At 41.1% G+C, this 24,749-nt stretch overlaps 1 protein-coding gene across 5 annotated transcripts in view; it reads right to left on the reverse strand.

Moving 5' to 3' along the window:
- Positions 1-14,255, reverse strand: part of MET (MET proto-oncogene, receptor tyrosine kinase) — a 127,242-nt gene extending 112,987 nt beyond the window's left edge. For 4 of the 5 annotated variants that reach the window (XM_049715195.1, XM_033428244.2, XM_033428243.2 and 1 more), the window contains exon 1: positions 14,012-14,255. The gene's annotated coding sequence lies outside the window, so the exon portion shown is untranslated. Of the gene's footprint in view, positions 1-12,830; positions 12,851-14,011 lie in introns of those variants that run through there. The other variant, XM_049715194.1, reaches the window with a different exon arrangement.
- Between the last annotated feature and the right edge of the window lie 10,494 nt (positions 14,256-24,749).

Below are 24,749 nucleotides of genomic sequence, written 5' to 3' on the forward strand. Positions count from 1 at the left end.
ACAACAAACAACCCAGTCCAAAAATGGGCAGAAGACCTAAATAGACATTTCTCCAAAGATATACAGATTGGCAACAAACACAGGAAAGAATGCTCAACATCATTAATCATTAGAGAAATGCAAATCAAAACTACAATTAGATATCATCTCACACCGGTTCGAATGGCCATCATCAAAAAATCTACAAACAATAAATGCTGGAGAGGGTGTGGAGAAAAGGGAACCCTCTTGCACTGTTGGTGGGAATGTAAATTGATACAGCCATATGGAGAACAGTATGGAGGTTTCTTAAAAAACTAAAAATAGAACTACCATACGACCAGCAATCCCACTACTGGGCATATACCCTGAGAAAACCATAATTCAAAAAGAGTCATGTACCAAAATGTTCATTGCAGCTCTATTTACAATAGCCAGGACATGGAAGCAACATAAGTGTCCATCAACAGAGGAATGGATAAAGAAGATGTGGCAGATATATACAATGAAATATTACTTAGTCATAAAAAGAAACGAAATTGAGTTATTTATAGTGAGGTGGGTGGACCTAGAGTCTGTCATACAGAGTGAAGTAGGTCAGAAAGAGAAAAACAAATACCGTATGCTAACACATATATATGGAATCTAAAAAAAAAAGGTCATAAAGAACCTAGGGACAAGACGGGCATAAAGACACAGACCTACTAGAGAATGGACTTGAGGATACAGGGAGGGGAAGGGTAAGCTGAGACAAAGTGAGAGAGTGGCATGGATTTATATATAGCACCAAATGTAAAATAGATAGCTAGTGGGAAGCAGCCGCATAGCACAGGGAGATCAGCTCGGTGCTTTGTGACCACCTAGAGGGGTGGGATATGAAGGGTGGGAGGGAGGGAGACGCAAGAGGGAACAGACATGGGGACATATGTATATGTAAAACTGATTCACTTTGTTATAAAGCAGAAACCAACACAACCTTGCAAAGCAATTATACTCCAATAAAGTAGTTAAAAAAAAAAAAAGAAAAACTGGGAAGTTGCCTTTTAAGTAAAGAGTTGGAGGAAGAGAGGACTCAGCCATCTAAATACAGCTCTGCCTGGTGTGTCTGAAGCACAGCAATGAGGCCAGTAAGCCTGGACCTTGGTGATTAGAAGATGAGATCAGAGAAGACAAAGAATCGGATCAGGCAGGGCCTTGTAGGCCACTGTGAGACCTTGGCCTTTATTGGAGTGAAATATGAAGCCACTGCACAGTGTTGAGCAAGGGATTGATTATATTTGAATGGAATCACCTTGAGTGGGTGTGGGAGATTGCTGGTGGCAGGGGGCTGGGATAGGGCTAAAATGGAGAAGTGAGGCTGTTTGGGAGTTGGGAGGCTGCTGTTAATAGTGTAGGTAAATGATGGCAGTGGCCTAGGCCAAGAGGAAGGAATAAGTGATGAGAGGTGGCTGAATTCTGGTTATATTTTGAACGCAGCTAAAAGGATTTGCAGATGGATTTGGAGATGAGGTGTGTGAGGAAAAAAAGGAGTCAAGAATATGCCAAGGATTTTGGCTTTTGTAACAGGGAGAATGGTTCTGCCAGTTACAAAGGAGCTGGAGGGTGGAGCAAGTTTGGCAGAGATGTGTGAAGATCAGTAGTTTTGTTCATGTTTGACATACTTTTTAGACATCTAAATGGAGATGTTTACTTTGCAGTTGGATATTTGAGTCCTGGAGTTTAAATTAGGAAGTTGTCTGCATATCAATGGTATGAAAGCCATGAGACTGGATGAAACCACCAAGGAAAGGAGCGTAGGGAATGAAGAGAGGAGAACCGCGTGCTAGGGCTCACTGACGCCAACAGGCTGGGGAGAGCAGGGTGACCAAGAAGGAGCAGTTGGGTATACCGTCTGGCACCTCCGTCTACTCCCATGAAACTTGTTCTCCCATTCCATATCCTATCTTGGTGCCGAACATTTCCCACATTTCCAAGACATCATGCTTGACTCCCACCTACAGGTCTTTTAAATATGTCTACCTGCATCCATCCCCAGGGCAGTATCACTTCTTACCTGGATTATTACAACAGCTTCCTACCTGGTCTTCCCTCTCCATTCTTGTCCCTGATCATCCATTCCCCAACGTAACAGAGATATCTTTTTAAAAAGACAATCTGATTATGTTATTTTTATGTTTAAAAACAGTTCGGGCTTCCCTGGTGGCACAGTGGTTGAGAGTCCGCCTGCCGATGCAGGGGATACGGGTTCGTGCCCCGGTCCGGGAAGATCCCACATGCCGCGGAGCGGCTGGGCCCGTGAGCCATGGCCGCTGGGCCTGCGCGTCCGGAGCCTGTGCTCCGCAACGGGAGAGGCCACAACAGTGAGAGGCCTGCATAGTGCAAAAAAAAAAAAAAAAAAAAAAAAAAAAACCGTTCAACTCCTTAGCACAGCTTAAAAGCCATGCATGATTTGGCTTCTACCTAATTCTCCAGCCTTGCCACTTGCCATCTCCTCCCTAGAAATCTAGGCTCCAGCCACCCTGTCCTTCTTTGAGTTGTTGAAGCAAGCCATGTGTTCTTCCACTCTGGGTTTCAACACATAGATCCCTCTTCATGGAAAACCTCTGCCCTCACCTTCACCTGGTTAACTCTTACTCTCTCTTCAAGTCTCATCTTAGGGAACATTTCTTCTAGGAAGCCTTCTCCAATGCTTCTCTTGCCCTCTAGGAAGGGTTTAGGAACTCTCCCATGTGCTCATACATCAAACCTGCCTCCGCCTTATCTAGACTTTATAATGTTGTGTTGTAATTTACTTATTCATACTTCCCACTAGACTATAAGCTCCATCTTTAGCCCCTGGCATACTGCCATTACATGGCACTTGGTAAGAATTTGTTGAAGAATAGATAATGGAATGAATTAATACATGAAAGAATGATCCTGAATAAAAACTCTGGCAGTATGGATATAACAGAAAGAAAGGACTAGATTAGAAATTTATGTGACAATGATGCAACATCAATACTGACCATTGAGGAGACTGAGAAATCAAAGATGGCTAAAAAATGTCTACCTTGGGTGTAATAAACAAAAGTAAGGAAAGCAGGCAGAGAAGAGTTTTGGGCAAAAATAATAGTTCAGTTAATAACTGAGTGTCTGTTGGTCATTCAAGTGGCAGTGTCTTTAAGGTGACTAACAACATGGGCACAGTGGTTTAGAGAGAAGAGGGAGTTAGAGATAGCAATTGGTGAACCATTGGTCCATTAGTGTATTTGAAGTCATGGAGGTAAATGAGATCACCCATGGGCATGTTCAGTAAGAGAAAGGAGGGATTCAGATGGAACCCTAAAGACCAGAATCTAAACTTTATATCTAAAGGCTGAAGGAAAGGTTTGAGTGGTATTTCAGAAGCTTGAGAAATTTCAAGAAAGGAAAAGCAAGATGTATAGTGTCAGATCTCATAGAGGGGTCAAGTGGGATAACAGAAGTGTCTGTCAGATTTGGCAATGAGGTTTCCAGTGATTAGAGTGAGGATATTTTCTTGGGAGTGGGGAAGAGACTGCTTGAGTTGAATAAGTTAAAGAATGAATGATAGTAGAAAAAATGAGATAGTGATCTTCAAGAATTCTTTATTTAAAGGATAAGGCAGAAATAGGAGTGAATACTTAAGGTAACTGTATATTAAGGATCTTCTCAGGATGTGTGTTTCTTTCTAGAAGCAGCAAGTTGAGTAAGGGCTGAATGAAAAAAGGCGATGGAGATTTTAAAGATGAGAGGGATTGATAGGGAAGGTGGGATAGATGGCGCAAGGTGTTGGAAGATGTGGGGAAGAATGGGATCAAAACCATAGGCTGAAAATACCATTTCATCATTTGACAGAGAAGCAAGGAAGTAATAACGGGTGACATAGAAATTATTCAGGCTTCTGTTTGCTCTCTAAACTATGAGGGAAGATACTACACTGAGAAGAAGGGGAGCCAAAGAGATTCAAGAGCTTGAGGGAATAGTGGAAGTTTGTAATCATTGTGGTGGGAAAGGGTAAAAATGAGACTAGAGACAAGTAAACAGATTTGCTGGTAAGAGAAGCAGGTGCTATGAATTGGCCAAAATGGGCAATGACCAAAACAAGAATAAAGTTCTCTTGAGATAATACTCATCCTAATGCACAATGCTCATTTTCATTGAGTATCTAAACAGTCAGCATGGCAGATTTGGGGATTAAATGGTCCCATAATCATAACCTCTGTAGTGAATTCTTTGTAATGTTTATTAATTCATCAGATCTATGAATGTTTATTAAGAGGAAATGCCAGCATTTGATTATTTTTATTTCAAAACCATTATTATTGAAATCTGTAAGGAATAACTTCAGGGAAAAGAAAAACATATTGAAACAGATACTCTGTTCTCTTTTCAATAAGACCAACAGTCTAAAGATGTTAAAGAAATGAATCAGATATAATAATTATCTAAGTCTGAAAATTAAAACCCATTTAGGAATTGTGAGGGAGCCTTGATCCTAAATACAAGTCTTGTTATTCATTTAGAATCTTTAATAACATTTGGAAAGCAATTAAGTTATGACACAGATTCAAGAGCTGTCGCCTTTCATTGTCATTAATGAAACTGGGGATTTATCTGCACTTTTCTGGTGATTTAAAGAACAACTTTTTGGTAAGCTATTTGAAGACTATAAGAATGTTTAAAGTCATTGGACCTTGACGTACAAATTTCAATGAACAATCCAAATGTGTGTTAGTGAGACTGAAATAAAATTTAGAAGTATCTTAATTTTGACATGACAGAAAGTGAATTTTAAGAAGTCCAAAATGCATATTCATTTCTGTTAGGAGAAAGCTTTCTTCTGTCAACAACCTTTGCTTTGATTGCTTCTTTATATAATTCAATAGAACTTAAAATATTTTACTGTACACTTATACTCTCAGTTAAAAAAAAAACAGCTAGGGTAATATTTTAGGTCCAAAGTTTCACACAGGCCCTGAATGATTCTATTTGTCTGCTGTCTTTATCTTAACTAGAGAGTGGTCAGGCCACGAGCTCAGTTTGGACAGTGTGCCCTTCAGCAGGAGCTGGAGGGATTCTGCCTGAATGTGAGGCCAGAATCAGATGACAGCTGCTCACCTAAGACTCTCAGAGTAGCAAAAAGACAGGAAGTGAAGGCAGGCCCTGATATAAGCTTTCCTTAACTCTTTAGACTACTGTATAAGTTTAGAACATGAGAAGTACAATTCTTACGCACACTAAAGCATGAACTCTGTACAATCAAGACCCAAAGAAATGGTCTCAAGATAATATCCCCAAGTAAAGCTAATATACATACACTGCAGATGATATCCCAATGGAAAATAATTATTGATATAGTTTTAAGGGCCATAACTTTTGATCCCAACAGTAACAAATGGATTATAATGCCCTGCTATGCTAGAAAATTTTAGTCATGAAAATGGTATAAAACATTTGTAACCTGGGTTTTTCTTTTTTTGCGGTACGCGGGCCTCTCACTGCCGTGGCCTCTCCCGTTGCGGAGCCCAGGCTCCGGACGCGCAAGCCCAGCGGCCACGGCCCACGGGCCCAGCCGCTCCGCGGCATGTGGGATCCTCCCGGACAGAGGCACGAACCCACGTCCCCTGCATCGGCAGGCGGACTCTCAACCACTGCGCCACCAGGGAAGCCCTGGGTTTTTCTTTTAATACTGTGATTCCTTCTGAGAACACGGAATTTCATTTACAGTGTTTTTGAGTGGCTAAAAGAGTGCATAGGACATGCCTCTGACACTCAGAATAGAAGTCCCTCTTTTTCTGCTACATATTCCTGCTATTCTTACTGGTAGCTAAGGGTAGGATAGACTAAGAGGGCTGATTTAGAAATGGGTAGATGATAGCCTAGTTTCTCCCAGAATCAAACCACCTGTGACAGAGTTGGAGGAGGCTTCGACTTTGCTTATCATGTGCCTACCATTTTCCTGTGAGCTTTCCCTTGATTCCCCACTCAGTTTTGACCAGCCTTTTTCCTATTTGGAAGGTGGCAGCCTGATTCCTAATGGGACACTCTCTTCATGACTTGCAATGCACCCAAATCCATGACCCTTAAGCGTATCCACCCACCTCTCCATTCCTTTAACCTTGCTGACCCATTACCCTGGCAAAACCTGCAGGTCTTCTCCTTCATTATCTACTTCCTATATTTGTAGCATGAGAGTTATCAGAAAAATGTCTTAAATTGAATTACATTTTGCCAAATGTACAAATACATTGGAATACTCTGTACATTTTCCAAATGTACAGAGGCACTTGACTGCTCATTTATCAAGTTGTGAGACCTTTTAATTAGAGTTTAAAAAATTCTCTAAATGTAAATGTGTACAAACACATGGATATATAATTATTACTGATGGTTTGGTCAACCACTGAAATTGAAATTAAGCATGTGAAAACTACATAAATAAGTTACTCCTTATACAGTGCTATCTACAATTAAATTTCAAAACAAGTTTTAATAATAATATATGTATTCAGCAGCAAACTTTCAGATTCACCTAAGAAAACCTCCATTTCAAGACCATAATAGCACAATTTTCCTTTTTGTTCCCACCAACATATAAAAAAATTGAAAAATTCTGGCACCTCAGTGTCATAAAGAAACAACACACTTTTGATCAGGAAAGGTTTTCTGGGGACAAAATGTGATGAGTTGTTAGAAATTCACAACATGATATCAAGGAAAATGTCAATGACCATGCCTTCTATGCCTTCTAAATACTACTTTCTTTCTTTTAGAGAGGAGTTGCTGTCTCCATAGCCTTCAGTACTCTAATCATGTGGATTTCAATTGCACTTAAAGCTACATATTTATTTCAAGTCTATATGGGAAGTCTAGTTACCACAAAATACACACTCACAAACAGGAAATCTAACTACAGTAAGAAGGTGTTTTTTTTTCCCCCACACAATAGAGTTCAAAGATGTGTCATCTATGTAATTTGGAGCAAAACCCAACACCACTATTATTGTTGAGTACCTCTCTCTCCCCTCCTATATTATGGCAACTTATGATTATATCATTATGTTTTCCAAGCCTGTTTGAACTTGCTGCTCTTGCTTATAGATACAAATGACCTGCCCTTTTCTGTGCAAAGCTTTCAATCAGTAAGCATGTCAAGGTGGGAGGAAGGATGGCAGGAACAGTAAAAGGGAAAAAAAAATCAATTTTTAGAAAGCATATGGTAACAACTGAATATTTAATCAAATTAGTCTAGAAATTCCTTCCTATTTTCAGCACTGTTTGCAAGGCTGTTGTGTCATGGTACAGAATGAATTTCAATAAATGTCATATATTTAGTTAGATGGCTTATTTTTAAAATTTGTTGAACCAGGTCACTGACTCAGAATAGATCTCATTCCAAGACATGACAGATGGATACTGATACTGAATAAAAAGATTGACATTAGCTGGAAGGTTCTGGGCAGAAGAAGAAGTCATTCATTTAACATTTAACAAAATATTTACTGAGTACCTACTGTGTGCCAGGATAAAATGATAAACATTTGGACTTTATATTATAATAGAAAGAGGAGTTGTTCCAAAATAATTTCCTTGGGGTTAATAAGGATTACAATGGAATACCAATAGTGAGCAAGGTCCTTAAAAGTACTTACATTTTTCACATTGCATCAGAAAAATGCATTAGTACTCATTCAAACATCCATTTTGTTATGGTTGCAGGATTTTAGACCTAACTCAGATTTTTGAAGATGCTGTTTACTAACCCTTAACAAAAACCAACTTCCTATTTTTCTGGAACAAAAGGGGCCTTACATGGTTTCAAAGATTTCTTAGACATCAAAGAGCTTAGAGAGACATACAGTTTATGGGTAATGATTTAGGATTTAGTGAATCAAAAACACATGGATTAAATTTCCTTTAAAAGACCCCTAGGTTTAAATTTTAAGAGGTAAAATGTTGGTCTAAACACACATTAGTCCCCAAAAAGCCAAAATTTATTTTTAAAGATAGTTTGAGCTGTCTTATGGACCTAAAACTTGGCTGGGTTTTACTTTCCCACATGATTAGGCCTCAAAGGAGACAACCTGCCTTCTGCTCAACAAATTTACTCCACCTCTCTCATTTGTGAAGACTACATTACTTCAAAGGTCTCTAGCTCTGAATGCTCTTCTTGATATTTTCAATAAAATATTAAAAACCAGAAACAACCCATGTTCTTATCGAACAACTGGAGTACATTTTAATTCCTCCAAGTCAATTATGTTTTTTTTTACATACAATTTTAAAATTGGACCTGAGATTCTAGGTGCTAGGTTCAGATTTCCAGCTATCAGAGAACAAGAGATAATTTGAAAACAGGAAAAGGCCACTGATCTTAATATGTGCACTGTTTCATGACATATTATTATATTTGCATTTAAAATAGTAGGAAGAAATACAGTACATGATCTTCCGTTCTAACACAATGGCTTTCCGGAAGGCCGCTAGCCTGGGTATTTCACCGAGTTTTTAGGATTAAAGGAAACAAGTTAGTGCACAACCTGTGAGCTTTTATTCCTTTGGAAAAATAGACTGCAACACTGATCTAATGGCTTTTAAAGGGTACTCAGAACCAACACAGTGCACGTTTTGAATTTCAGTGGTGGAGGAATAACAACTGGTGAAGTCCAGGCAGCTCTTAAAAATCAAAACAAAACAGAGAAAGCACCAGCATTCTAAACGGAGAGTTTATTCTGAATGAGAACCTGGAAATGAAATAGGAAATCTACATATAAAGTTATGATGAATTTAGATTTCAGGAAATTATTGCTGCAGTTTAAGAATGAAATGACTACATTACTCTTATAGTTTAGAAATATACAGAGTTTGATAGAACGTATGTGGGTTGATGGGTTTAGGAAAATAAGTATGTGCCGATAGATGATGAATTTTCCAGTGAGGAAAAAAGGCTGAGAACTCTACAAGATAAAATACTTTTCAGAAGCAGTCCTGGGGCTTTTGGGCTGTGCCTGATGCTGAATTAAACAGCACCTGCGGGTGAAACAGGGGACCACTTGGCAGGTATAGTTGTGGCCAAGACTGTAAATCTGGCCTGCAAATATTTTGTCTCTCTAGCTCAAACAATTTTAAAGATGCTGAGTCAACATGTTAAAATTGAGAGATTTCTAGCTTCTGAAAAGCTGAAAGACACCACCACATGGGCCCGTGCCACTCACTGAGCCTCACGGCAACTCTGATGATGCCAAGCAGTGGCTGCTCCCCCTTAGGTAGGACTTTTTCTGAGCAGGTTTTTGGTCCCAGTTTTTGGTTAGTTTTACTCATTTAGGTTACCTGTTTGCAAATCTTCATACAGGATATAGACAAGGCATAGGGGGAAGAAAGAAAAGAAGAAGAAAATCCAACACAGTGGTTTAACACTGGAAAGGGAAAAGGAAGGAGAGAGAGAGAAGGCAAGAAAGAAGTACACAGCAGACAGAAGCTGTAAACCATCAGCAATTGTCTCCTTTGCCGTCTCCAGATTTATACTATGAAAGCGATCTGTGACAAAGCCATGGGTATTAGTCTCAACAAATTCCACTGGGTCAGGGTCATTGTGTAGAAAATAAGAAGGAAAATTGTCTGAATGGAGCAATTTCCCTGATCAAGGATGGGGTGTGGGGATGGGACCAGGTAAATGCAAGAAAATTCCATGGTTCTTTTCTTTCATTGCCCTCAAACCAAGGGATGTGGGCCTCGCCTTCATCTTCACCTTAGAGACTGTAATGAAGTATGGCAGGCACTGTCCAGGTACTTCCCATAAAAGACCAGGGACTCCACGTACAGTTGTGCAGGCTGTGCATTGCACAATTCCAGAGATAAAATATGAGAATGACACTCCCAAGGAATGCGAAGGAGAAGCTCTGCCTTATTCTTTCATCTCCTTCAGGTTCTAGCTCAAAGGCCACCTTTGAATTAAGGCCTTCTCTGACCCCACTACTGAATTTTTCAGTCACCAGCCCATTATTCCCTCTTAGCCTTGACAGTCCGTACTCCTCTTTCCACTTTATGCTTCCTGATAGCTCTCATTACTTCACATACATCTTATTTACGTGCTTTTATTTACTGTTTGCCTTCCTCATTATAGAACAGAGCATCATAAGGCCAGAGACTTTTGTCTGTTTTATTCTCTGCTGCATTGCCAGAGTCTAGAATCACGCCTAGTAGGTGCATAACAAATTACCCTGAATGCCTAAATCCTTAGTCACATTCTTAGAGTACAGGAACCTGGCTTTCACTAGAACCTGTGATTCTCTGACCATTTTTCATAATTGCTTGGGCCAGATTTCCTAATAATCCTTTGTTATATTAGAATAAATACATTTCAAATCCTATGGACCATTATATAATCTATATGGCTCATAAACTTTTATATAATTTCTATTTGCCCTATAGCTACATAATTTATCATAGAAATTTAAAACAACAGGAGTAACCTGTATACTTGCACAAATTTATACAATCACAGGAGAAACATGTATACTTGGGTATGCAATTAGCCAGTTCATTTTTTTTTTTTAATTTCACTGTACTCACACCTCCTGTTACAAATGCCACATGAGTGATTTTTCTCTCAATTATATTTTACAGCTTATAAAAACACATTCTTCATTTTGTCCCTTGAAAAGCAAAGTAGTCAGATTTTACTGGATGTTTTTATTGAAACAAATCCCAAGGGGAATATACTAAACTGTTAAACACAGCTGAAGAGATATCTGAGAATGCGCTTTCTGATAGAAGGGTAGATTACAAAATTACTCACAGCTCTTAATCTGATAATAGGAGAATGCCCCACACATATGAATGGAGCTTTTTCTTGGTATGCTTTACTACAAAAAGAGAAAGGGAGAAAAAGAGAACTGGAGAAACAGAAGGTGAGAAAAACTCCGGAGACTAGAAATGTTACAGTCATCATTTATCACTAACCTAAGGATCCCAATGTACGCCTCAGTGCAAAATGCTTCAAAGAGTTAAACTTCCTTGATGGCTGGGCAGAGGCTGTGGTGCTGTTGAGACAGCATGGGGGCTAGGCTCATGCACAGGTTCCCTGTCTATAACATGGGGAGGTTAAGATAGTGAAACCAGCCTTGCCTATTCTGTAAGGTTGTTGCAGTATCAGAAAGATGATATACTCAGAAGCAGCTTCAAAATTTTAAGAGTTAAGTTCCAATCTTTTGATTTAAAAAAAATTTCTATTATTTAATAGCAAGTGGGATGGTGTCCAAGGCTGTCACTCTTTTGTAACAATTACGGACCTTGATTCCATTTTGCACGAGATTTATTTATCTGAATATCTAATTCTTCAAAGGCAGATATTTCGCTTCTTCCTTTCTAAAAATGTTCCTCTAGTACCAGACACATATGATGTTTAACCTACAGTTCTTAGCTATTTTTGCTGAAGCAAATGTGGGCCTGGCAGCAACTCTGTTAAGAACAGGGAATCAAAGTGATCCTGAATTGACATTAGTTAGTATATCTATCATTTATTACTAAGAGGTGACTATTTGTTTTGCACTGAGCAAAGCCCATGAAGAAACTCTGCCCTGAGGGCTCAGAGTCAAAGACACCAGTTTCAACATACACCAGTGAGGTAAACTCCCTGGCACTTGAGTTTCTGCATATTTTCTCCCCTTAAGGTAGCACAATTAGGAAATTCAGTATCCCATGAACAAACATAGCAGCTCAAGAAAAATATTGGGGATGATGGGAAAGGAAAGCGTAGATGATTCTGGTGAGACTAATGACAGTGAAGAAAACATGAAATTAGAGGGAAGAAATGGGGGCACAGAAAGCTTGGAAGCAGCTCTGACCAAACCAAGGGGAAGAGATGAGGGGGGAAGGGGGCAGAGAGATGGGAGGTGCTCTGAATTTGTAGGGAACTGTTACTCAACATGGGTGTGTCACTATAGGCACTAGTGCAGCCACTTAGAGAAAGGTGTGTGTCCTGAGAGAATGTTAGCCCTTTTGAATTATTCACTTTGTTTTGAGATGACCACATTTGAGAAAAAGTTTATTTGAGGCTATCATATAGACGTGCAAAAGGAAAATCAGACTAATGCTATTTTGGACTATTTATTTTCTTTTTTAACCAACAGCTAAGGAAATTGATTTTTGAAATGTATTTCTTAGTCTAATTCTCCTTGGAACAAATTTTAAAGAATTTCAAGATTATAGTGGGTCATAGTCTTAAAAGGGATTTATAAGATAAGGGTTTTTCTGCTGCTTAGAAAAGTGTCATTTTTCTTTTATCATAGGTTTAAAAGTCATGAAAATATTAGTTACGAACTTTCATACTAACTGGCTATGGTTAATCTTATACATCTTTATCATTCAGATAAACCTCAACCACTAATTCTGAAGTCATGGAAAGTACATCTAATGTAAACCTCTACTGTGATGTATTAAGAGTAAAGCAATCTTTGAAAAACCAGTAGTCAGCAGATCATCTTCTAAATGCCATAAATTCCATTATGTTAAAATCAAAATATATTTAGGTTAATAACTATAGGTTTATGCACTGTTAAGTTTGAAACCTGAACGGAATTTTTAAAACACCAGTAAATTTTATAGGCAATCAGCCACAATTTTGGTACTACAAAAATTTCTTATGAGTGATGTAAATTTTACTTGTATTATTCAGCAACTCAAAAAGAATGAACACTGAATACACCACAGACTTGCAGTCTACAATTGGAACCAAAGCACCTCACTTTCTGTTCCATTATGGAAGTTTACATGTTAAAACAAAGCCCAATAAGCTTGGAGCTAGAAAGAAAAACTATGTACCTGTAAATAATCCAAGCACCACTTACAGTTTACATAAAAGCACAATTTATGTCCTAGAGGCACAGAGAAACGTGATGTACATCATTTTCAGATCATCTTCATGCAGAAAAAATTCATTAGTCAGCTATAATAGTTTAGCTGTAAAGGAAAATGTTTTTCTGAATCCATTTGCATGGCAATGTGCATGTGTCTGCCTGATGGAAATGACAAAATAAACCTCCACCCAACTCTACAAAATGTGAACAGTGTTCTTAAAATTCAGGAGAGGGTCCAGATAGTCTATATTCTCTCCAACGTCAGTTTTTACAATCCTCTCATATTCACCGACCGTCTTAACTTGGCAATTAAAGTATCCTGATTATTTTGCCTAAGAGAGTTGACAATATTTCATTCTGCCCCAGGACTCCTTTACACATAAAACTGTGATAAGGTAAAACACACTGGGCAGAACTATTCATGCATGAGCCACAGGAACTCTCTCCAACTGCCAAATTAGTAAATGGCTCTTTTAAAACATAAAAGGTATGAAATGGGAAACAGTACTTTGGAGTAAATTCTGCATTGTAGATAGTCTGCGAAAATTCTTTCGTTCGTGCTTTAATTATTGGGTCAGTAACAGTCGTAGCCAGATTGCCCGACCTCTGGTTCTAATCTATTTCACCTAATAAGACAGATGTCCTCCACAGAGCCCCAGCAGAGAGATAAGGTAAGATTGAAAACGATAGGTCACAACAAGCCCTGTGTATTTGCCAGAAATTAAGAATTCAGACCCTCACAGAAACACCTGCCCCTTGGAAGGGGCCCCACGTAATACAGATATAAAGCAAGGATGGGAACAAGGAAACTGCTGGCTCGAAGCTTGCTGGCCACATCACCCTCCGTCAGGGTGACCGGATCACTTTTGAGTCAGATCACAGCCTTGAAACTTGCTGGGCCATAACAGTCATACACCATCGCCCACCCCTGCGCCCCTCTCCTGAGTCACACAGGTGGCTGTCAGAAGCAACCCCCTAAAACGAAAAGCCCCATTCTAGTTTCGACCTCGCCCCTGGGGCCACAGCTCTTTAGTTTCTGAAGCCCCTAAACTCTCGCCCACCTCCCGGGTCTTGCCCTCTGGAACAGCAGTCAGGTCTCTTAGGGGAACAAAGAGCAGAAGGGCAGGGGCGAAAGACGGGGTGCAGGATACGAAAGGGGCTGTAGTTTTTACCTTGCGGCGCCCAGGAGCCGGCGGAGGAGACGTCAACCGGGCAGGGATCAACCGCGTAGGGATCAACCGCGTAAGGACCACCCGCGCGCTCCGCGCCTCCCTGCCTCTTCTCAGCAAGTCAGCTGTCGCCCCGCATCTGGCTCGCGCCCTCCGCTGGGCTTCGCATCTGGTCACAAAGCGCTGTGGGTGCCGGGGGCGGCGAGAGCCTCCGGGTCACCTGTGGCCGGGCCCAGCCGAACGCTCCGTCCTCCCGCCGGCCGTGCTCCCTCCGCCCCTTCCCACCCGCGTTCCCTCCGCCCCTTCCCACCCGCGCGCTGCCCGGGCCGTGACTCAGCCGGGCATCGGCGCGCGCGGCCCGCGGCGGCCCGGGCGCGTCCAGCCGGGAGGAACGGCCAGGAGACCCGACTCGTGCTCTCGTCCGCCCGCCCCTGCACGTGTCCGTCTGTCTCGTGCGCTGTCCGTCCACCTCGTCCACGGGTCCAAGGACCGCTGAGGTGGGGACTGGCAACAACACCCTGAGGGGGAAATCGGCCCCCGCCCTTCCTGCCGCCCGCGCGCCGCGCCGGGCCCCGCGGGGGTCGCGTTTCCTCCGCCCCTCCCCCGCCCACAAGGTGAAACTTTCTAGGTGGAGTAGAAGTTTTCTCGCCCTGGCCGCGCGCACTCTCTTCCCCACCAGCTCGGGCAATTTGAACTTAGCACAGCGGGAGATAAGCGGGACCGAGTCTCCCCCTCCTGGTGCCCGTGCAGCCAGCGGCCCTGGCGCACCGAGAGTACTAGGCGCGCACACGGCGCCCCTCCCCCCCCCCCCCGGCGCGCTGCCGGCGCGAAAAGCGCGAGGCTCTGCTGTGAGGACCCTCTCCCGCGTCTCGTCTCGGTTAGCAGCCGGGCGCTGACGCGGGGACGCGGAGATTTGGCCACCACACAAACAAGGAATTCATTGTCAGGGATGGAGGTAGGAGTGGATGGACGAATTGTCCCAATGATTTAATTATGCAGCGATTATCCCCGACTGTAATAACTGAGATTTCTGGAAGGAGAAACAACACAGGAGTTTAACCCTGAGGAAACTTGCTGTTTTAACTTTCTCCCCCCCTCCCCCGTTCATAGCAGGAAACAGGCTGATTAAATAACAAACAGCAGTGAGGAAGCACAACTGCAGAAAAGTTTAATTCTTGAATGTTGAAATCTTATTAAAAAAGGTTGGGGGTTTGGTGGATTAATGTGCGTTAGGGTAGCTTTTAATATCTCACGTGTCTGAATATAAAAATTGGCATTAACCTTCAAGAGGAAATAAAACGCAGGTAACAAGCTCAGAGGAACAGCCTCTCCTGTGAGGACTTAGCAGCTCTCCTTTCCTACTCTCTCAAGGTCTGGTCAGATAATGGCGGCTGTTAGTGAGAGTCAAGGGGCGAAACAACATTTACTATGTGGATTCGGGAATCACAGAATGAAAAACAGAAAGTATAGTTAGGATAGTTACCGTTTTCCTGAGAGCTTCTTATCTGCCATGAACTACACAGAGCACTATCAACCCTCAAAAGTGATTACCTCATAAGTCCCCAGTTTTGTGGAAAAAGAAAGTTCTCGTTACATAATACTAGAGCCCTGCATGGATCCATTTCTAGATGAGGAAACTGAGTGCCTAAGAGTTCCTAAGAGGGTCACACAACTGGTTAGTAAAAGAGGAGTGATTAGAACCCAGCTATCAAATCCCAGCCAGGTGTTCTTCACACTGTGCCAAGAGGCTACAGGCTAGCAAGTTTGCATAAACAACCCAGTCCTACTGAAGACTTCCTCATATCACCTGACACAATTTAACAAGGACTACTTCACATTAAAATGCAAATTTACTGGTTGAAGGGCACTGGTCCTATTTTATGGACAGATCCGTTATATATTTGGGTTCAGGACCAACTTTAAATAAAAGGTGAATAAACTAATGAATTTAGACACACACACACACACACACACACACACACACACACACCTAGCCATAGCTGTCCAAATGAATTAGAGTGTTGTTTCTATTTTTTCTGTTTCCTGGTTTCCATAGCAATATGTTAACTGGATTTTTAGATTGCATTATGTAGTTGCTGTAACAGGTTTTCTGAGTTTGTGTGCTAAGATAAAAATATAAAAGAAAAAAATTACAATTAAAGTGGTAGACCCAGCAAAGCCAATGCAAACTGGAAAATAAAATAGCTTATAAATCCACATAACCTATTCTGTATTTTCAGCCCTGAAGTTTCCTACTTTCTAGTTACTGACAAATTTCAATTCAGTTTTGAAACTGGATTAAAAATTGTCTTTTTGATTTATTAACCATAAATAAGGAGAAAACATTTAATAAAAATAACGTAACTAAGAATAACGTAACTAAAAAGTATCTGAGTGTGTGAAAATCAAATAGTTTTTACACACTACTAGATACGTTTCCCTTTCAGGAAAAGGGTTAGAAGTATAATTTCACATGTTTGGTTTTGGATAGAAGCAGATACTTTAAAAAAGCAATAGGAATTCTACAATTCCATTTCGGTTTTGTGGCAAACTCTAATTGTTGCTGTTTAACTTTCCTTGGGTCCATGGCATGGGTGACATGCTGTATGATGAAGTTCTGTTGGTATTTTCTGAAAGAAACCAAACCCTTGTGGCTGACGCTCTTGGCTGGCTAGGCCAGCACCTGTTCCTAACTAGATATTCCCTTGCTTCCCTCCACTCTTAGGGCTGGAAAGGAGAAATACTTGCTTTCCCAGACTCCTTTGCAGTCAAACATGGCCATGTAATGGCACTCTGGCAGTGAGATTAAGCTGAAGTCTGTTTTCTGATTAAAGGGATGTAATAAACTTGTGCCACTCCTTCCCACTTCTTGCTTTCTTGATTTTATGTATAATATCCGGCAGAGAGCTAGCTAGCTTGTGACCATGAGGAGAGAAGTTGGCTCTGACACTGCTGAGCTGTAGCACCAATGCCAGTAGACACCTGCTTCCAGATTTCTTGTTTTGTGGAAAAAATACTCATTCCAGACACTGTTAGGCAGGGTTTCTGTCACCTGGGGCCAGCAGCCTTCAAAGCTGATGTACCTCTCAAATGGGAAGCAAGACATCTCCAAGACTAAGTCTAGCACAGTAGTTACGAGTGTGGGTTTTAGAACCAGACAGCCTGGATTTCAATCCCAGTTCTGCTGCTTGCTAGCTATGTAACTGTAGGTCAGTGGCTTAAAGTCTCTGTGCCATATCTGCAAAATGGGGAAAATAATAGTGTTATTGTGAGGATGAAATGAGAAGCTATAAGTGAAGCGCATGAAATAGTGTCTGGTAAAATATAAGTGCTCAAAGGCATGAGTTATTATTTTCCATGTATTTGTGAATAACACATAGTGCTAAACTATAAAGAGGATCCCATCTCTTAACCCTGAGGTAGGCCTAATGGTAGCCATGGTCAAGAGGGAGAGGAACAGCTGCTCTAAATCTGCTCTAAACATGCCACATCCTTTCTGCTCTCCCTTCAACAGATACCAATTCGGATCTTTGATGGCACTCTTTAAGTTCATTCACATGGCACTGTTTTTGAAACAAAAATGAAAGCAACCTTCTTAGAACAGCGGCTTCTTGCTGGCAACCTGTGGAAGGCAGGGCCCACAGACATGCACAGGCCCACAGAATGCTTTTTAAAAGTTTGAGTTGTGTAGACAGAGGATATGTTCTGCAGTTTGCTGTTGTCTTCCCAGTGGTTTGCCATTGTTCTCCCATCTTCTCTTGTAATGCATCCAGCCTACCTCTGATCTTGAGGTCACTTTCTTAGGCATTAGGATTTGTGTCCCCTCTCTTATTTATTCTTGGATTCTCTTTGCTCTCCTCCCTTCCCCGGCCCCAATGCCCCTATTACTGTGCTTATGGAAAATGTGTCTCCAAAATGACAAGAAGAGTTCAGGTGATAGTTCCTCAGGTCACCTCTGTTGGCAAATACAGTTTGGGGATATAGGACTCCTCTTACCTTTTTAGAGATACATCATGCAAGTTAGAATATTGAAGATTCTGGAAATTCACATGGAAAAACAACAACAGAACAAAAAAACCCCCAAAACATGCTTTTTTTCCTCTTAACATCTTCAGTAGCAATTTTCTATAAAATTAGTTCAATAGGTAACGTATTTTGGGAAACCTTGCCTTAAAGAATGGATATACCAGCTACAAAGGGTTAGAAGAGGGCACTTTCAGTATGAACTGCTTTTATGTTGATTTATATTGGTCATTTGTTTGTGGCTGGGCTCTCTAAAAATAAAACATGCAATGTTAAGTTATCTAAAAATATAAGTAAGCATATTCAATATTGAGGACAAGTACAAGACTGCTAGGCTCTTGAAGTTACAAGTATCACGATTTTAATCGGAAGGTCTAGGAGACTGGAGGCAGAGAAATTGAAAATAAATTACCATCTCCAACAGGGTGCTGCAATTTTGTTAGTGATTTGGTTCATTTTCACATCTGGCTTATTGCCTCTTTCCCCAAATCAGGCAAAGGTATAACATACTTCGCTCTCATTTATTAAATGTCTTCTATGTATCAGTCATGTCTTTGAGTTCTACTTAGGTCCTCATAACAAAAAACTCCAGCATGGGTGTTATCCTTCCCAGTTTATGTCCAGGGAAATGAAGCTCAGAGAGATCATGTAACTTATCCAGGGTCACACAACAGGCCTAAGTCTGTCTCTTTCTAGAACTCTGCACTTCCCCTTGCAGCCATTATAAACTGTCCATGGTCCTATGGTGAATGATGCAGTTCTTAACGTGGGGCAGGATAACTTAAGGCTTCCTTTAATTTTCCCTTCTTTTCCATCCACAAAGTCAGCCACAACCTAAGACACGGCCACCCCTCTTCTTGACCCTTGGGGACTGGATGTTGCCATGCAGAATAAAGGTGCTGACACCACCTGCATTGTTGGTCTATAAAACACTACACAGGTTGGATCATGGGTCCTAGGCAGTCTGGATGGCCTACGTGGTGGACTATGGGTGCATAGGGCCAAGACCTCCCACTGTGAAAAGGAACAGGAATACCCTCTCTCCAATGTCTCTGTTTTCACAACTCCTGAGCTCTCCTTTGGGGACCTGGGGAATGTGAGAAAGGGAAGCACCAGATGACAGAGAGCCAGGAGTCCTAAGAGAGGGTCTTTGGAGAGTCTCTTGTCTTTTCAGAAGATGAGAAATAAAGACCAAAACTTGCAGAAAGTCCCAGAAGTCTGCCCTCATAATTCTTTCTATCAATACTTTCCTCCCTGAAACTGTATTAATTTTTTTTTTCTTTCTCTTTTTCTCTCCTCACCTTTCTTCTCCTCTCCTCTCCTCTTCTTTTCTGTTTTTTACCTTGTGGTAAATTGGTAAAAGCATTTTGGGAAAGAAAACAGGAAAAAAATCTTTCATTTTTATACAGCGTAGTACAGCATTATTTCCCAACTATCTTATCCATTTCATCTGTTAATCTAAATGGTTTGGCACTAATACAAATGGATTAACCCATCTTGTGAAATAATGCACTAAAAAAAGTGTTTCCTTCATTGATCAACTTTTCTTTATGAATAGCCCTTTACAAATGTGTATGTGTGTTTGTGTAATTACTGCAATTCTAGGCTTTACCATTAACTTGATGAGGGCTTTGGCGCTTAACCCTTGTGGATCAGTTTCTTCAGCTATAAAAACAGTTCCAAAGTCTGATGAAAATGACTTAAAAAAATTAAGTATCAACTAAAATTTTACTGAAACCAGTAAGTTTGGAGCAAATATAGCAAACAATTTACTAATTGTATTATATATAAGGGGACATTATATTAGAAAGAAAGTACTCCAGTGTGTGGTTCTTATTAACTACTGCCTTGTTCAAATATGATAAAATTCTTTTTTCTATTCCAATGACTGACTGATTTAATGACTCAAGGATAATATATTTAGTGAATCCAAAAGTAACTTTGGTGATTTAGAAAAGGCTACAATATTTAACAGTTTAAGCAGGAATATCTAGGTTTTAGTGACATTGAAAAATGATAGAATGTTTGAAAGATTTAATTAGAGTCACTGTAACTATTACACATAACTAACGTATTCTGATTTATAACAAAGATGGTTCCAACACTTTTGCACTGGCCAGATTTTTACCTTTTGTTTAACAACCTCAGAGTCTAAGCATAATTACTATTGGTGTATGTACGTGGAAGGAAAGGCACTAACTCTGGATTAACCTTGGTTTGCCAACAAAGAATTAAAAAAATGAGAGCACAGACAAATGGTGACCAGTCAGAGGTCATGTTCAGAAAGTCAGTGGTGATGCAAACTGCTTCAACCTTGCAGTTTTTTGGTCTATTATAAACACTCATGCCTTTACTTACTTTGAAAAACAAAATCCAACCAAACTGCCCCCAAAAGGCAATTGCAAGCTAACCTCTAGACAGAACAGTCAGAACTAATAAAATCATCTGCAAACATTCTGCTTGTGTTGAAGGAACTTTCAAGGAGTGTGTAACCTGAATTAGAAAAGACATCTTTTAAAGCTTTCCCTGAAGTGTCTGGGCCATCTGTTTTGGCCCAAGCTCCCCATGTTAGAGCTGTTATCAAGTACTGTTGGCTCTCCCATTGCTACTGTTAACAAATGGATTTGTCACCCCAAAGTTAAGAAAAACCAGATGTTTCCTTTGTTGTTCTATATTCTGATGGCAGGTCAAGAGGCTGTTTAAACAGCACCAGTGAAATTGAGATTTAGAAATTGAGATCTTATTAATCTGGTCAGTGAGGTCATATGATTTAGGGCTGTTTCAAGATTTAGACTGAATTTCAATATTTGGCCATCCACATATACTGGATTACTTCCAAATTAATTAGTTCTTTATAAATATAAACCTGTATTTTATGGGAATCATAATTTGTATGCAAGAAGTTATAAATATGGAATAAAATATTTAAACATGTCAGGTTTTGTAATCCATCAACTAAATTTCTAACCAAATGTTTATTGAGCCCCTGCCATGTGCCAGGGAAGTGTTAGTGTCTGGGGCTACAAAGATGAATGAGATGTGGTCCTTAACACCGAGGGGCTCATAGTCTAGCACAGAAAACCGGCATGTAAATTAGCAGACCTGATACAATGTGGCAAGTGCTAAATACTGTTAGGAGAGTGTTATGGACTAACTGTGGAGATCAGGGGGAGGTGAGGAAACATGGAAGACGCTGCAAGGGAGGCCACATTTGAGCCACATGTGAAAGGATGAGCAGGAGTTTGCCAGGTGACTGTATTTACAGGGTGATGGAGGTGAGGAAGTGAATCCTTAGCAGAGGGAGCAGGCACACAGGCTTAAAATAATTATATATTCAGCATTCTGCAAGTAGTTCAGAATAGTTGGGAGCACAGTGTGTTGGGACAAGGGCAGAAACGAGGCTAAATAAATAGGTGAGGATCAGAATATGAGGCGTCTTATATACCACACCAAGAAAGAAAATCTGTATGGTAGGTGATAAGGAGCCACTAAAATATTTTAAGTAAAATAATTAGAATTTTACATTTTAGACAGGCCACTCTGGCTTAATTTAGGGTTTGGAGCAGGGTGAGTTGAAGGCAGGGTGGCAAGAGGGAAAACTATTTCTTTAATGCAGGGGAGCAATGATGTAAGTTTGATGTAAGGCAGAGACTCTTGGGTGCAGGACAGAGAGGAAGGTTTGATAGATGCCTTGGGTGTGGGACACACAGGACCACGTAGAAATAATAGAAATTGAGCGATATTCAGAAAGGTTGCTTTTTATTTGTTTATTTTTTGTTACTTAATGAAAATCTGGGACATGATGACACTTTCATTTTGGACTTGTTGAGTTTGAGTGTTTGTATGTCCCTGCACAATGAGTTGTTGGAGGTCTGGTAGTTAAGTCAAAATACCAGTGTGCCAGATTGTTCTATTGTCTACTTGGTTATTCTGGGAACTACGTTTCTCAGACTCTCCTTCTCCATGTAATTCCAGATTGGAGTTGGCCTAAAGGTAAAAACTGTGTGAGTTCTGGGACGCGGAAGAGAAGCAGCGGTCATTATATTCTGAAGGTTATCGTCAGACCCAGGGGTGCTGCTGAGTGCCAGTTTGTTCTTGCTCTTCCTGCCTTCCTGATGCTGGCCTTGCCCATCAAAAGTGACCTCAGGCCTCCACCGGACGCTTGGCTGACAACTCAGAGAGGTGGCAGCTATGAAGGGCCAGCAACCTTCCATAGCCTTCGTGGTCTCATCCCAAGAGCAGGACGTACTGGCTCCCTGCAAGTTCTGACACATTTGTGACTTTTTTTCTGCTCCTTCAACTACATTTTTTGGATCTTTATCTTCCCAGCTCTTCCCACAATCGTGTAAGTACTAATTCCTATTATAAATTCCTTCTTCCGTATCACTCATAGTGGTTCTGCTTCCCAGACTGAATCTTTTTAAAGCTGCAACCAAAGTGTATTTTGCAACAGAACTCCTTGTAAAAAGCACTACATTTAATACCTGAAGTTGTTTTGATTTTGAGAGTTTGTTTTTTTCCTGACTTCTTGATAGTGATCACTGGTGCAGAATGATGATCTTACTGTGTCTAAATAGGAGAAATTGTCAGGATAACTAAGAGGAATTTCAAGCAAATTCAGCATTTCGTTCTTTTGCTTTTAAAAGAAATCATCATCATTATTATTTGTATGTGAACATTTTAATACAATCTAGTGCTCTAGAACTGTCTGGACCAAAGAGAGCCAGGCATGAAGATCTCAGGTGTCTTGGAGACAGGGAGGGAGGACCAAGGCAGATTGTGGCAGGAAAAGAGGTTTTCTTCCTGCTGGCAAGTGGAACCATTCTTGGGGTGAAGTGTGTGGCATGTAGGTTCTTGTTGGAAGAACAGCTGTGGAACAGAGGTCCTGATGCTATTGGCTCAATGAGGATCCCATCATGAGCAGCTCAAGAACGGGAATGAGAGGAAGGGGCTGTCCAAAACTCTGGAATAAGCATTTGGGTTGCTCTTCTTAGACCACTCCTGCCCTGGGAAGAGGGTGGAGTTTAACTCCAAGGATGAAAACGAAGAGGTATTGACTTTGTTGTCAGTTATGGGAAATGAGAATTGATCTAGAAAGGTGTGTGCCCTGGTGAGTACTTTTTTTTTCCCCCCTGCTTTTTTTGCCTTTCTCCAAAGCCAGCAAAGGAGAACATGGGTATCTTCTATTGCAAGAAGAAACTGGCAAAGGAGGCAGTGTCAACAGCCTTGTCAGCAAAGGCAGTGGTATTGGCATTATTTATTCCTCTGGTGGGAATGGCCTTCCTTCTTTTATTTGCACGGCAAACTTTGACTCATCCTTCAAGGTCCAAACCTAATGTTGGAAGGCTTCCTTGACTGGCCCTCTCCCACTCCACCTTGTCCCACACCCTGGGCAGGCTGACAGGTTGCTTCATCTGTTTTCCAGGGGCACTTCATACTCCTAATTTAGCATATCTCACACTGTATTACAACTCATCTTTTTTGTTGACAGCATAACCGCATGATATATTAATTTATGTGATTTTTTTTCTATCTTCTCCTTTATGGATCAGAAAGCAGTAATGCAAAGGAAACGAGAAAAGCTGTCAGTGGGGCCAGGGGGAGGTAGGAGGTTTTACATCTCTTACACTGCTGTACATTCAGAAGGGGCTGCCTTGCTGCAAATACAACATAACCTGGCTTTGCATTTGCTTGGTTAGGCAAGACACCAGAAATAACACCCTTTTAATCCATTTGCCTAAAATCCTTGGTATCTCTGTATTTACAAAGTTTTAAAACTGCATAAGCAATTCTGGAAATTGGACTATGTCCTCTGCATGCTACTGTGCAGGCATGGCAGGCATTGGAGACTGTGCTCTGGGGGCAGAGCCTTCATATGCAACCTGCTTTATGGGTCTCATGACCCTTGACCCATGCCTTTCCCTTCTCTTGGGAAACAAATGGGATTAGCAAATGGTGCCAATGTTGATTATTCTTAAGGAAGTCACACTGAGATGGGTGTCTCCTCCCCAAAGGACGTAGTTAGTATACGTACTGCACAAAGGGGGAGTCATGCAATATGTGCAAATTCTTGGACAATTTTTGTCCAGATAACATGCTTGCTAGCTGTTTTCTATCAGATACTCGCAAGGTATCCACTACTTAGTGCTGAGGAGGCAAAAATGTTGGGAATTGGATGTGTCCATTAAACTTATCACAAATGAGGTAAAGTGTGTGACTAGAGGGTACAGTCTTGTGGGCCTGGGGAAGGAGAGTTGTGCCTGGATGTCACCCAGGACTCAGAGTACACCTGCCCCTTTGATGTACTTGTGATCATGCCCATGACCCCTGGCTGTGGGGTGGGGAGAAGCCCTCTTGCCACCTGAAGGCTAAGTGAGCCATGACTGCTAGGGTTCCTGTACTGCTCAGGCAGGCAAGACTCCATCAATCTGTGTTTGTCTCTTGCGGTCCTGAAATTACTTTCTCATTATAATGAAAAGAAGTGAAATGAAACCTGACCTAGGAAGAATCCCTAATTTTGGCAACATTCAAAAACATGTAGCGAGGGCGTGGCTTTTGAAGGACAGCACAATCCTTCTGAAAAGGTGCTAATACACAATTGCTGAAAAGTCTTTCATGGTTATATGATTCAAGTCCCATGGGGCTTGTCTGGGACTTGGTCACTGGGGTGAAGTAACTTAAACAGAAGTCCTCATGAGGAATTGGGCACAGCATAAGG

This window comes from Orcinus orca, chromosome 9 (assembly GCF_937001465.1).
Source record: "Orcinus orca chromosome 9, mOrcOrc1.1, whole genome shotgun sequence".
In the NCBI taxonomy this organism is placed as follows: Eukaryota; Metazoa; Chordata; class Mammalia; order Artiodactyla; family Delphinidae; genus Orcinus; species Orcinus orca.